The sequence below is a fragment of the Acomys russatus genome, chromosome 25 (genome assembly GCF_903995435.1).
Source record: "Acomys russatus chromosome 25, mAcoRus1.1, whole genome shotgun sequence".
NCBI lineage: Eukaryota > Metazoa > Chordata > Mammalia > Rodentia > Muridae > Acomys > Acomys russatus.
This window is the reverse complement of record NC_067161.1, coordinates 18,022,658-18,036,026: the sequence shown is the minus strand read 5'-3', so window position 1 is coordinate 18,036,026 and position 13,369 is coordinate 18,022,658. Positions and strand designations below refer to the sequence as shown.

The 13,369-nt window shown below is 44.2% G+C and overlaps 1 protein-coding gene across 1 annotated transcript in view; it reads right to left on the bottom strand.

Annotated features, from left to right (window-relative positions):
* The window catches only part of Slit3 (slit guidance ligand 3), a 588,765-nt gene that overhangs the window by 158,581 nt on the left and 416,815 nt on the right, over positions 1–13,369 (bottom strand). The window lies entirely within an intron of this gene.

The following is a 13,369-nucleotide window of genomic DNA, read 5'->3' as shown; positions in this document are numbered from 1 at the left end:
GGAACTACACAGGCGGGCGCACCAAAGGCTGTCAGGTCTCAGTAAATATTAATTGCGCATTTTTTTTAGGCAGAAGGGAGTAATTTCATTACATTAGGGCATCCAATCCATTACGAGCTCTTACTGTCATGTCACTGAAACAATTTCATTAAGCTAAAGGCCTGTAAATCATTGGAGGTCACTGCTCTGCCCTCCGCGACCTCCCAGAATGCTTTTTCCCCCCCTCTCCCTCGTCTCTCTTTTACTGGAAGTTACAGTCTTTGCTTTGACACAGCGCTAAATCTCAAGGCTTTATCTGCCCAAGAGCGGTGAGGGTGCGTGGGGAATATACCGGTTCCAAATTAGACTCAACTAATCTAATTTTATAGTCTTTTTATTATTCTAAGCACCAAATGTCTGTGGTGGTTTGATGTCTCTGTGCATTGTTATGGGGCCCATCTGGTAGGTCATTCTATGGGAACATTTTCTGAATAAATACAGATTCCCTCAAACTGCACTAGCCACCATCAACATTAAAGAAATTCATTGGTGGAAGTGTTTGTGATGGAGGAGAAAAGGGAATATCATTATTGCCTAAAAGATGCACCACTTACACTTAAATTGGGGAGAATTAAATGCACCTACTTTAGGATTCCTTTTTAATTTCCCTTTCCCATCCTAAGTGCAGGAAAATAACATCTTTCTAAAAGATGCCTTGACTAGCATACATTCCAGTTGAGGGCTGGGGGAATTTTAGTCGAGAAGTAATATACAGACACCATTTTTTTTCTGAGCCAAAAATGTATATTATTTGATAAGTAAGTAAATCACAGTATTTATCACAACCACACTCAACTTAGACTATATATAATTCATTTAATTGCTAAAACAGCAAAAGACAGAAAACAATCTTGTACAGGAAACGGCTAGTAACAACCGACAATCTACTGTCCTTTGCAGAGGACACCAGGGTTGGGTGAGGCTGAAAGTGTGGTTGTTCTTAAAACTCTTTCCATGGACACTCACATGAAACGAACAAAATGAGCCTTTTTCAGGTTGTTCATTTCCTACAGCTGGTATTTTGATTTGTGGTTTCCATTAATAAATCTCAAATCAGTTCTCAACAAAACACCATCAAACTAACATTTGGTAACTCTCACAAAAGGCATTCTTTTCCCTCCTCCTCCTCCTCTTCTTCCTCCTCTTCCTCTTCCTCTTCCGCCTCCTCCTCTTCTTCCTCTCTCTCTCTCTCTCTCTCTCTCTCTCTCTCTCTCCCCCAAAAGATCATATGTGAGTTCCTGTGTTCTTGTGCTGTGTCAGGTCCTGCACAATATTATGAAATGGCATCACCCAGATAGACAGTCACCATGGCGCAAATTTAAAGTAAATAATGCCCAGAATTGTAAGTAACCAAGATACTGGTCTCAGAAAGCAGAAGCACCCTTGAGGTTGACCAGTTCTACAGCTAGTGTTTCAAGAGCTGGCTAACGGTGTTCTCAGACTTATAGGGTTCTTCGGTCCCTGATCTCTCTGGAGCTGCTCTTTGCACGATTTTGCTGATTCCCGCCCCCCCCCCCCCCCACCCCCGATCTGTCTTGGACAGCCACTTTCTGGGCAGTGGTTCTGTCAGGGCAGTCTAGTCTTGCTGCCCAGCTTCCAGATTTATCATCAGTTTAAAGGCCGATGAATCAACAACATCCGCTCTACGTCAAGGCCACCAAACTTTACCAAGCAGAAACTTGGCGGGGCTAGCTTTGGGCTCCAAGAAACTGTTTGCCGAACTTGCTGAATTCAACAACAACAACAACAACAACAACAACAACAACACCCGCACCAGCAGCCTAAGTGGAAACATATCTAAATCATCAGACTGGAATATGATGTGTGGAAATGGACCCGCTCAAGTGCATGCATCTCAGAGAGGTCCTTGCAATTACAGCATGCCACAGGTGAAGGGATTTGTAAAGTGTTATCCACTCCTTTTCTTTTTGAGAGCATCTGTAACCAAAGAGGAGTTCTAAGTATACAGAATTTTTCCCCCCATGGGGGATAAAATGAAATCTTCAAAAGAAAAAAAAAATAAATAAAAAGAAAGTTACAGGAATAAGAGGGAAGAAAAATCCCACCACTGAGCGATAGAAAGAGAATTAAAAGTATGGAGGGAGCTGGGGAGGGCTAAAATGATTTATTAAAAATCTGTACTCAGTGCTGTATCAGCGTCCCGAAGCCCAGGTCCTGAAATGGTGGGGACAAGAGGACCCTGATCATTTAAGACAAAATCAGAGTGGTCAGATACATTATCAATTGTGTGTTTAAGCACTTTCAGTGGGAGGCGCAAATTGACACCTATTTGTTTATTCATAAGAGGGAAAACTGAGACATAATATAAGCATCTCTGCGGGTGTATTTCATCCCTTACTTTAGCACATACGGAATGTATCAAAGATTAAAATATTTATGCGTAAGTGTGCTTGCCCAGTAGATGTTTATTAGAACAGAGATGGTTTCCTTTCATTCTAACCAATGTATAAAACAAACAGGCCCTGTGTCCCAGCTATCCTTGCTAGCCAATGGACCAGGCTCAAGATGTGCTGTTATAAAGGTGCTTGGCCTGCAAAGGGTTGTTGGGCAAATGGAAACCCCAGACTCCACCTCCCTGCTGGTACAGCTTAATGCCCTTGAGCAGGAGAGGAGTCACAAGAAGCCCCATTAACAGTCTGTGGTCACTCCTGTTGTTTCATGCAAACACTGGGTCCACAGACAAAATGAGAAGGTGCTAAGTTCAGATGGACATCTTTTCTTTCGCATTTGTTTGTTTGTTTATCCGAGGGAGGCAGTGTGGAGGTCAGAGGACAACTTGAGTACAACATGGGCTTCAGGGACTAAACTCGGGTCATCAGGCTTGGTGGCAAGCATCTTTACCCAGTGAACCATCTCACCATCCCTAGACTGCTTTCTCTTTCCAAAATAACAACTCAGAGAAATCAAAGCCTCAAAGCACACAAGGTGGGGGTAGGGTGGGGGTGGGAGGCAAAAATTGCAAGCCCGGCAATTCTTTGTCGGCGTTGGAATAGAGGCCTAATAAACAAACAGAACCTTCTGGTAGCTGAAGCCAAAGCATTTGGTTTAGCAGTTTGTTTCTGAGAGTCCAGTATGCTGGAGGCTGCTGATGTGTATTCTAAGCTCTCACAGGGTCAAAGGTCTGTATCATGCCTTTGAAAAGATTCATTCAAAGATTCTCTTAAAGGGGAATGAGAGAAGCTCATTGCATACTCCATGCCAAGCACACCATTACTCAGGGGGCATGGGCAAAAAGAACTTTGGAAATATGAGCAGAAAGAGCCCAGCAACTGAGCATGCCTGGCTCTGCCCCTGTTCTTCTTGGGCGGTGAGAAGCGTATTTCTCCCTGCTGCTGAGCAGCATCCACTGGAGCTTAGCACAGGCCCATGATAAGAAGTGCTAAGCTATGAGCCATACGGCCCTGGCTGATGCCCTGTGGTCCTTTCTATGATAAGAGAGCAGGTCTAAGTATTATTTCCCTTTGAGCCCATACAGAGCTTAGCACCTCCTGGTTCCCTGGAATACAGAACCCACCCCCAGCCCCCTGCAGTAGAGATCCCCAGAAAGAACTGGAGACACTATGAGATTTCTGTAGTCTTCCTAGGAAGTCTAGGAAGGCAGTAGATGGAAGAGGAAAAGCTGCTTTTTTCTTTTGGGAAGTAACTTTCATTGTCCTGTCCTTTATACTGAATACTTAATTTGATTTGCACTCCTTGGTCTCTGAATAAGCTGAGAAGCCCCAAAATGTTTCATGATATTAAATTAACTGCTCTAATTTCCCTGGGAAGCTCCCATTGCAGCAAACAATACGACTGCTAAGATGATACCAGGCCCCATTTAGACAGAAATCCACAGACAAGGATTTCTATGTACAGACTCACTGAAAGCGGTGCTCCGATGACTGTGGGTTTTTTTTTTTTTAATTCTGCAAAAATAAACAAATTAGAAAGGAAAGCCAACATAAGTGGGGACTTAAAGTAAGCTCTTCTTATGGCAGGCCAGGCAATAGCACCTCTGTGAGAATTCCTGATCCTAAGTGTAATATTCTCTAATGATCAACAGTTCATCTCTTTTGCTTGCAGTTTCAATTTTCATAATTGGAGCAGAAGAGAAAGATTTTTTTTTTTTTTTTTTTTTTTTTTTTTTTTTTGCAGTTCAGAAATATTTACGAAGCACGTGTAAATCCTTAAGAGAGGTGGGGGAGGTAGGAAAAGCTGGTCTACAATATCTACACCCACCCACACCACCACAGCAGCCACAGAAAGTAAGAAAAAAAAAAAAAAAAGAGTAAGAAAATTCCAAGACTTCAATGCTGCATGCAAGTCCCCACGAGAAAATACCTGGGGAGTATAAGTTTCCAGAAACAGGTTTTGGCTACTTGGAAGAAGAATAGAATTTCCAACCAGAATTCCCTATGAACATGCAAGGACTGCACACCGGGGCTCACTCATCCAGCTGTTGTGGGGGTGGGGTGGGGGGGTGTGCACAGGGGGATGTCCCAGTATCCCACCAAATGGTTGGTGAAACAGCCTGAAGGCATCGTCACCTCAGAGCCCCCAAACAACAGCAGCAGCAGCAGCAGCAGCAGCAGTGGCGGCGGGCGGCAGCAGCAGCAGCGTTCTGCTTCAGACATACAGCTAGGGTCGCTGTAGTCCTCCCAGTACGATGCGAAAGAGCAGGTGAGGCCAAGCATCCTCTGGAGTTACGCCGTTTGCTAGTTTTCTGAGCAACACTAGTTTCACAAAATGTACAAAATCAGCAGAGGACTTCTGTACACAATCCACAAGGGAAGCCTTAGCAGGAAACCAATCAAGTCCACGGCCACGGAATCAAGCGGTTAACTAACCTAGAGTAGTCACAGTATATTAACAGAAGTTCACACTGCATTAGGCACCCGGGATACAGAATGAAGTGTAGGAGAGCCTTCGAAAATGGAAAGATGGTTCCTTATCTGCGGTTTTGCATGCCAACCATCTTTGTCATAATTCCCAAAACACAAACTAATTGGAATTTGTTTTTGCAATATATATATATGTTCATATATGCATATCTTCCAAGTGTACTTTTTTCTAGACTGAAGAGAAAAATATTACAACTAACAAAAAAAAATTGTGGGAATCCTGCTTTTATAAGCCAAGTCCAGGAACAGACAGGGAAAAAGCCTTGACCCTCTGTTTGTCTGCTCAGCATTGCCTATTTGTTCTTTCTTAAGTAGAAAATAAGAAATCTAGTAGCACTTTTAAAAAAAAAATGACATTTAAATATTATAAAACTCATTATTGAAGAACAAATTATAGAAGCATTTGTCTGCTTCTCCTTCAAAAATAATAAAGCTCAAGGTTATTTTAACCAGCAAAAGGAAAAATATGTTCAAAAGAAATGCGTACACTTCATATAATTGAGTACTGGTCACACGTTGTAGGCAAATCAAACACTTGATCTTAGCCACAATCTGTTAATGAATTGTCACTACTTCGCATCATTAAGGTGCTGCTGTAATTCCATGTTGAAATGACATCGCACATGAGCAAAAGGAGGTGAATCTATTATTCTGCACATTTAGTACACTTGTCCACCAGACCCAGGAATACATGCATACAGATATGTTTACCCATCCATGAATTATTTAAGTATCTGCAAAGATCCCTGTCTGTACAACTGACAACTCTATGCCTGTATCTCCTACCTACATACTTGCAGGTGTATGATCTCACTCACATACACATGTAAATAAAAGTGTATCTTACAAAACAGTCAATGTGATAATGGAGCTCTGATATTTAATGTGAATATACTTATAAAATTACTTAGAAAATTGATTGCTATCATTCCAATGACTTCAACCAACCACACCTATTTCCTAAGGAAGAGACAGAGTCCGGTTACTTAAGCTTTCTGATCACAATAGCCTGTGTGGAACAAAGTTGAAAATTAAACAGAAATCTATTTTAACAAGGACTGCTAGCATGGCACCTCTTGTTTAGTATATATCATATTGTTGTTCAACATATGAACTTCTCAGTAGGAGAATAACTGCATCCACCTAGGTGATGCTTCTAGAAGCAAGTTCTGCAATATTGCAAACATTGCTGACGATTAGCAACAAAGAGACACACCCAACCTTGGAGAATAAAGAGGGGCCTCACACATCACTGGGAAATATCAATAACTCCAGTTCTGTGTATGGAAACTTCCTATACAGGGGTGTTTGGCAAATGAATTTGCTCTGGTAAAAAATCTAAGTGAAGGATCCCTGCAAACCAATGTAGCACCAAGGGGAAGCTAGGGGAAGAGGCAAAAGTCCTGTTTCAGTTTTGCATACCAAATTTGATGTTGGAAGCAAATTCTGGCATTTCTAGGTAAATAAAGGAGCAACAATAAAACAGACAGTCCACCAAATTAAAACAGTCCACATTCATAATGAGAGAGAGAGAGCTTCATTTGACTTTTTAGATTAAGGGACCAAAAAAGCTTTGTTACTGTTTACAAAATGTTTTACGGCTCCAGATCCTGTGGTTATCTTTGCATCAGGACCAAAGGCTGACACAGTCACTGTGGCATCACAGTTTGCCTGAGACTTTACCTGTCCTAGGACTCATCAGCCCTAGGCAAACTGTGGTGACTTTACAGACACCCATGCGATATGCAGACATCCATGTGTTGGCCATCCATTCTGTTGGGTCCCAGGGCAGAGTCCATTGGAAGGGTATTAATTTTCAGAGTATCATTCTCTCACTTGGTTGGTCTCTAACGCTTCAAATGGCTTTGGACTCACAAGCTTGCTTTTGGTTACATTGGCCCTACAAGGCTCCCCACTACACTCTAAGCAAAAGGAGCTGCTTTGCGGACACACTGAGAGGCGAGGCGAGGCTGGCGGGCACCCGAAGTGTCTCAATTGTTGTGTTGTGCCCTCTCAACCTTACTGGGAATTTGAATTTCTTTGTAAGACGTATCTGTGTTTTATACTCACTGGCCTTGCTGATGTCATGAATACTCAGAGGCTGGACAAATAAATGGCTGTCTCCATAGTGATTGGGGCAAGTCTGTGGTTTCCCTAGTTACACTCCTGAGAGATAACCATCTGTGGCTCGTCCTCAGCAAAGGCGCAGGATGGAGGGAGGAGTGAGAAATGGGAAGAAATGCACTTTTGTGAACAGGCATGAAGTTACATTCCTGTGCGCCTGCTTTCACTGCTTTTTCTAAAGCAACCATCACAAACTCTAGTGAGGTTTCTTTCACCCCATGGAGGTTTCGGTAAATTTCCTATTAGGCACAGTGAACAGAACAGCCCTGGGACTGCAGCTAACAAGCTGAAGCCAGAGTGGAGGTGTGTTTCCCTGGATGCCAGATGGGTGTCCACACAAGAGGCTGGTTTCTCTTCCTCGTGTTGGTTTGCAAGTGTCATCACTCAGGGGTGAGGGCATGTGTCACCACAGCCTGGGGACCTCTCCCTGGTAGTGCATTGAGTTTGCATCGCAACCTTAGATCCTCAAAGATTGTTTCCTTTTTAAAAAACATTACACAGATCACTCTAGAAATCTAACCGTTATGTCTCTGAATTTATCGGCCCCTCCCAACTCATTCTACCAGATCCTTCGTGAGTTCTCCACATTTGATACCTTTAAAAAAATGATTTCTAGCTCTTGAAACTAAGCGATTCACATTTGTGTCCTCAAATCTCGGTTTCTGTGGTATGGACACAACAGTGTTCGGCCGGAAGTCCATTGTGAGAATTAAAGTAATGAAATGTGGACATGCTGGAAACATATTTCTGGCTTTGTTTAATTAGAACTAATGTTATTAAATAAAAGGAATCTATTTTTTTCCCTTGTGTGATTTCTGAGGTCTCTTTCTGCTCTGAAGCTATGTGTCCTGAGATTGATTTCTTATGAGTTCTTAAGGGGGAAAAAATGCCTGTTCATTTTACTCAGACTCCTCGGCGATCCCAGCATATCCGTTTAGCCCTTCTTTTCCCACCCAGCCCAAAGAATCTATTATTTGAGATACTCAATATATTCCTTCTGGAACAAGGGCAGCAGTTCAGACACACAGGTTCTTCTAACTTCTCCAGGCGTTAGGAGATTGAAAAATGAAGAAGCCACTAAAAACTTACATCAAAGACAACGCACATTTTCCCTTACAGGAAAACGATGCCAATATGGTGATATATTTGGAATCCCATGGGGAAGATCTACTAAAGGAAAGTGATTGCAAAGTTTAACCTCATTTGTTGATGGCTGTTTCCAATTAATTATCAATCAAGTAATGTACTGAGCACCCAAAGCAGTCAAATGCCACACCATCGACTGGAATGTAATTTTTGATCATTTATTTAGGCAGAAATATGTGTGTGCTTGCTTGTCTGTATGTCCACTATGTGTACGGTGGGTGTCCATCGGGGTCAGAAGATGGTGCCAGAATCCCTGGAATCAGAGTTACATGTGGTTGTAAGCCCACTGCTGTGTTAACCCATGTCCTCAGAATTAACATCAAGTGCAATTAGCTGCTAAACCATTGCTCCAGCCCAAGAACCCAAGAAAGAATATAGTTTCTTAATCTTAGTATTACTCTTCAGTCTGTACACAGAGACTCCCTGTAATGTACATCATGTACTGCGTAGCCACCAAGGAAACAGTAACGGCATACAGCCTTTATTAATTTAAGAATCAAGTAGTATAGCCAGCCACTGTGGCACACGCCAATAATCCCAGCACTCAGGGAGGCAGAGGCAGGTGGATCCCTGTGAGTGCGAGGCCAGCCTGTTCTACAAAGTGAGTGCAGGACAGTGAAGACTACACAGAGAAACCCTGTCACAAACAAAACAAAACAAAAAACCACAACCAACCAAACAAACAAACAAAAAAAATCGAGCAGTGAACCGACACTACAGCAATGCCTGTTGTATAGAAGAGGGGCGTGAAGTGGGCGAGCGGCCATGTCTCTGAGCTGGGTTTTGGACGCAGGTGTGCCCACAGTCTGAATACTAGAAGAGATGCTGCTTCGAAGCTGGAAACACTGTACCATCTTTCTGGGGGGCCTCCTACCCTCCCCAGCACACGCTATTTGCGCACGTCACTCACCTTCACATTGCTGTGCCTGACTTTTTGCTGGTCACTGCTGCCTCCTCCCTGTTGGTGACACATAGGCAGACAAGGACATCCTCAAAGAACACACCCTCTATATTTAAAAAAAAAAAAAAAAAAAACAAAAAACCCTATACAAGCCTACCATGCTGTTCCAATTCATTTGCAACTTTTAAAGTACAAAGTTTGGAAAGCTGTCACATGACTCCATCAGCGTTACGTTACTGAAGGCTGAGACAAGACAGATGTGGAAAGTCAGAGTCTGGCCTTGGCATTTGTCACTGGAACCCAGTTACTTCCACTGGCTGACAAGCATCGTTATGCAATAGACGGTAAAAGAAGGAGAGGGCCCCTCAGAGGTATTCCCCACTTCTATCCTTCAATTAGATCCCTGGATATCAATTTAACTTTTAGATTCGTCTTAGCTCTGATTGCTGAAGATCAGGACAGGTGCCCGCCCCAGGAGGATATGCTGCAATTCCAGGTGAGGTGGCCTGCTGGGATCTAACAGGCAGGAACTTTCCAGGCAGCTTGGGAAAGCTTAGCATTTTCCTGGGTAGGAGCATGACACACAGAGAAATAGTTTGTTGCCAACTGCCCCCCCCCGCACCCCCCCTGCCTCCCCGCACCTCCCTGGCCCCCTGCCAAGGCAAGTTGTAAATTGCAGAGATTCTGATCAGTATTTTCCAGGCATGCCCTCCCCATGGGTGTTGCAATTTGTCTTCCAAAGGTGCATAAGCCACAGGTACCGAAATTACCAAGCAGTTCTCACTACATCGTGTAGTAGGATATTGGGGGGTCAGTGACCATTAGCAAGGCATCACTCAGAGGTATCTTTGTGACAGTAGAAGCCAATTAAAGTATGTCTTGTAAGCTCAGTGTAAGGGGATATCAGGGCCTCTGTAATTAACTGCGGAGAAAGTGTCGTCAAAACTCAGCAATGTGGGCGGCGCTGATAACTACATTCAATCAAGCTAATATGTAGAACCGAAACACTAGGAAAAGGCCCGCTCCGTTTTATTTACTATTACTTTTAAGGAATAAGGAATATTTAGATTCATTGACAATATCATCAGTCCTACCTGTAACACAGTTACAGTGGCTTGTCACAAGTCAGGAGCTAGGGACAAATCTTAGGGGACACGGGAGACGCTGCTTTAGCTAAGACTGCTATGGGGGAAGGCACCAGTGCTTGGCGAGGATGTGAGACACTGGAACCCAGCTACACTGCCTGTGGGAAAGCAAACTGGGACAGCTGCAATGCAAACAGTGTGATGGTTTAAAAAAAAAAAAAAAAGGAAATGACTGCCACCTGACCCAATGACTGCCACCTGACCCAGAGGTTCTAGACCCAGTCAAAAGGAATAGGAAACACCTAGACTAGGCAAACCTAAAGAATCGGAAAGCAGGTTAGCAATGGGCGGAAGGAAGCTGGGGTAGTAGGGGGATGGGAAGTGAATGGTAAGGGGATAGGAATGAAATGGTACGCGGTTTCCTTCTGAGGAGATGAGAGTACTTTGGAATTAGAGAGAGGTAATGGTTGCTTATTGTTTTTAAATACACTTAATAAAAATACACTGAGTTTTACACTCTCATTGAATTTATTTTTGTTTCAAGACGGGAACTCACTCTTAAGTAGAGCAGGCTGGCCATCTGCCCCTGCCTCCCAAGTGCTGGGATTTAAAGGCATGAGCCACCACTACCCAGCTAACTTTTTATGTTTGTTTGTTTGTTGTGTATATACTTTTGAGAATCAGTTCTCTCCTTTCAATATGTGGATCCTGGGAGTCAAGCTCAGGTCATCAGTCTCTTAGGCAAGAACCTGTACCTGCTGAGCTACTCACTGGCCTGAGCAGTACACCCTTAAGCAGTACATTTAATAAGCCACACCCCATGCCTTAGACACATAGTAACTTTTACATGTTCTTTTATATTTTCTTTCTTTTTTAATGCTGAGCTGGGTATGGGTTACACACCTGTAATCCTCGGGAAGCAGAGGTAGGCAGATCTCTCCGTGAGTTCAAGGCCAGCCTGGTCTACAAAGTGAGTCCAGGGCAGCCAGGGCTACACAGAGAAACCCTGTCTCAAAATGCCCCTGCACCCCCAAAACCCTAACTAACTAACTAGCTAGCTAGCTAATTAAATGTTGAATTCTATGTGTACGTGAATTTTACCTTGAGGCTGGGACAAGAGAGAGGGAGACCAAGGAAGGGAGACACTCGCTTTTCCCATAGCAAGGAGGAATATATATCATACTGCAAGGATCATTTCCCTGTAACGCTGCTACTGTATGGAGAAGTAGGGGAGCCTGGGATAGGCCTCTGACTGAGCTCAATAAAACAGCAAACTCTTTCTGTCTGGGCGTGAGCAGAATTACGTTCGCTCACAAAGATTGGAGAGAAATACGGGAGGGGATTTAATGTACCTACTTTCGGGGATTATTTATAGCATTTAAAAAACCGCTTTCTTCCTGCTTGCCCTGGAGATGTTGCCAGTCACTCTGAACCCAGGAAAGGACCATATACACAGAGAGGATGAGGGTAGAAGACTGCCGGCTAGACTCCCAAGTGTAATAGCAAGTGAAGAGAGTCAGCTACTACCCTGCACTTTCGGCTGCCTCCTCTCTCCATCTCTCCAGCAGGGTCCTGTGCAGATAGCTCAGTAGCCTGCATCTGCATTTCAGGAGCAGCTGCTTTACCTTCGCACAGGCTGGCTCCTTGCTTCCTTTCTCTGAGAAGATGGGCAGGAGAGAGGGTTATATCAGGGCAGAGGGTGAAGCACCTGTGACCAGAAATCCTCTGCCTAACCCTTGGTTTGGCTGACTAGGGGCCTGTGAGCATGACGCCCGAGGAAGAGATGGCATAAAGGGCTTGAGTGGAAGTGACAAGTCCTTTCCCTAAGGCTGGCACCAAGTTTTTCTAGGACTCAGGAACAGTCACATTAATGCTACTGAGCTGAGTGGGGGGGGGGGGGGATTTTTTTTTTTCCGGAGATGGGTTTCTCTGAGTAGCCCTGGATGTCCTGGAACTCACTCTGTAGACCAGGCTGCCCTCCAACTCACAGGGACCTGCCTGTCTCTGCCTCTGCCTTCTGAGTGCTGGGATTACAGGCATGTGCCATCACCCCTTGGTAAAATGTTTCCTTTTAATGCTGAAATGAAAGGAAGGGGCAGAAAAACAAAAGGGAGAAGGAAGTGCAGACTACAACAGTACACGAGGTGGTTATTTCTTGGGTACCCTCACTCCAGTGGAGGATGACTCTACATGGGGCTATGATTAGAGTTTTTTTTCCTGAAGCCACTGCAGGACTGAAGGGGCTATGAGTCCCTCTTAATTCTAGAAAAGGGGCAGCAGGCCATTGCTGGGACCTGAAGGCACTGCCCAGGGGGGTGCAGTGAAGCACTCCAGTTTTTATTTATCTAAGGTGACAGGCTTTAGTGGGAAAAACCAACAAACACCAAACAAATAAACAAAAACAAACAAACAGAAACACAAACCAACCCAATCAACAAGCCGGCAGCTTGTTGAAGCATCAGAGGCAAGGGTCTTTTGCCTTACTGGGTTGTGGCCTTACTTCTCTGGGCTAAAATGCCCACTAAGCAATGGCATGAGGTGATAACTCCTGGGGGTTTCTGAAGAAGTGACATTCCAGGGTGCTGAATTCCCACAGAAGCCCCTGTGTGCACGTGAAGGTGTTTTTTTTTTTTTTTTTTTTTCTTTCACCTTGCTGTTGGGTCCCCTGTGATGAGCTAGATCTTATTTTTATTGCAGCGTGTTGAGAACGGAAGTGTGAGCTCGCTCCTGTTTGGAACAGCTAAGCTGAGGGCGCTCCAATGCCTTGGAGGCCTAAATAGGAGGTTGGAAGGGAACCAAAGTATACACGGACATGGTATTAACGTTTTCCAAACTGCTCCCTGAAAGAGGACACAGCCCACAGCACCTGTTGGGCAGGAACATGTAAGGGGGATGAAACTCCTGCGTGCTCGGCTTGGGGGAAGGGCGGCTCTGAACAAGTGCTTAGGCTACTGCAGCTCCTTCTGTTCTCTTCCTTGGAAAGTCTCCCTGCCCAGCTTCCCCATGCGTTTCTTTCTCCCATGAGTCACAGGGAAAGCGTCAGAAGAGCACCCATAACTTGAACACCATGCAGTAAGTCAGCACTTTTGATAAAGCTGAGGCTGGAGTCCTGTCCAATAGAATATTTGAAAAAGGAGACTGTAGGAGTGAGAAGCCACTTCTGGTGACATCCT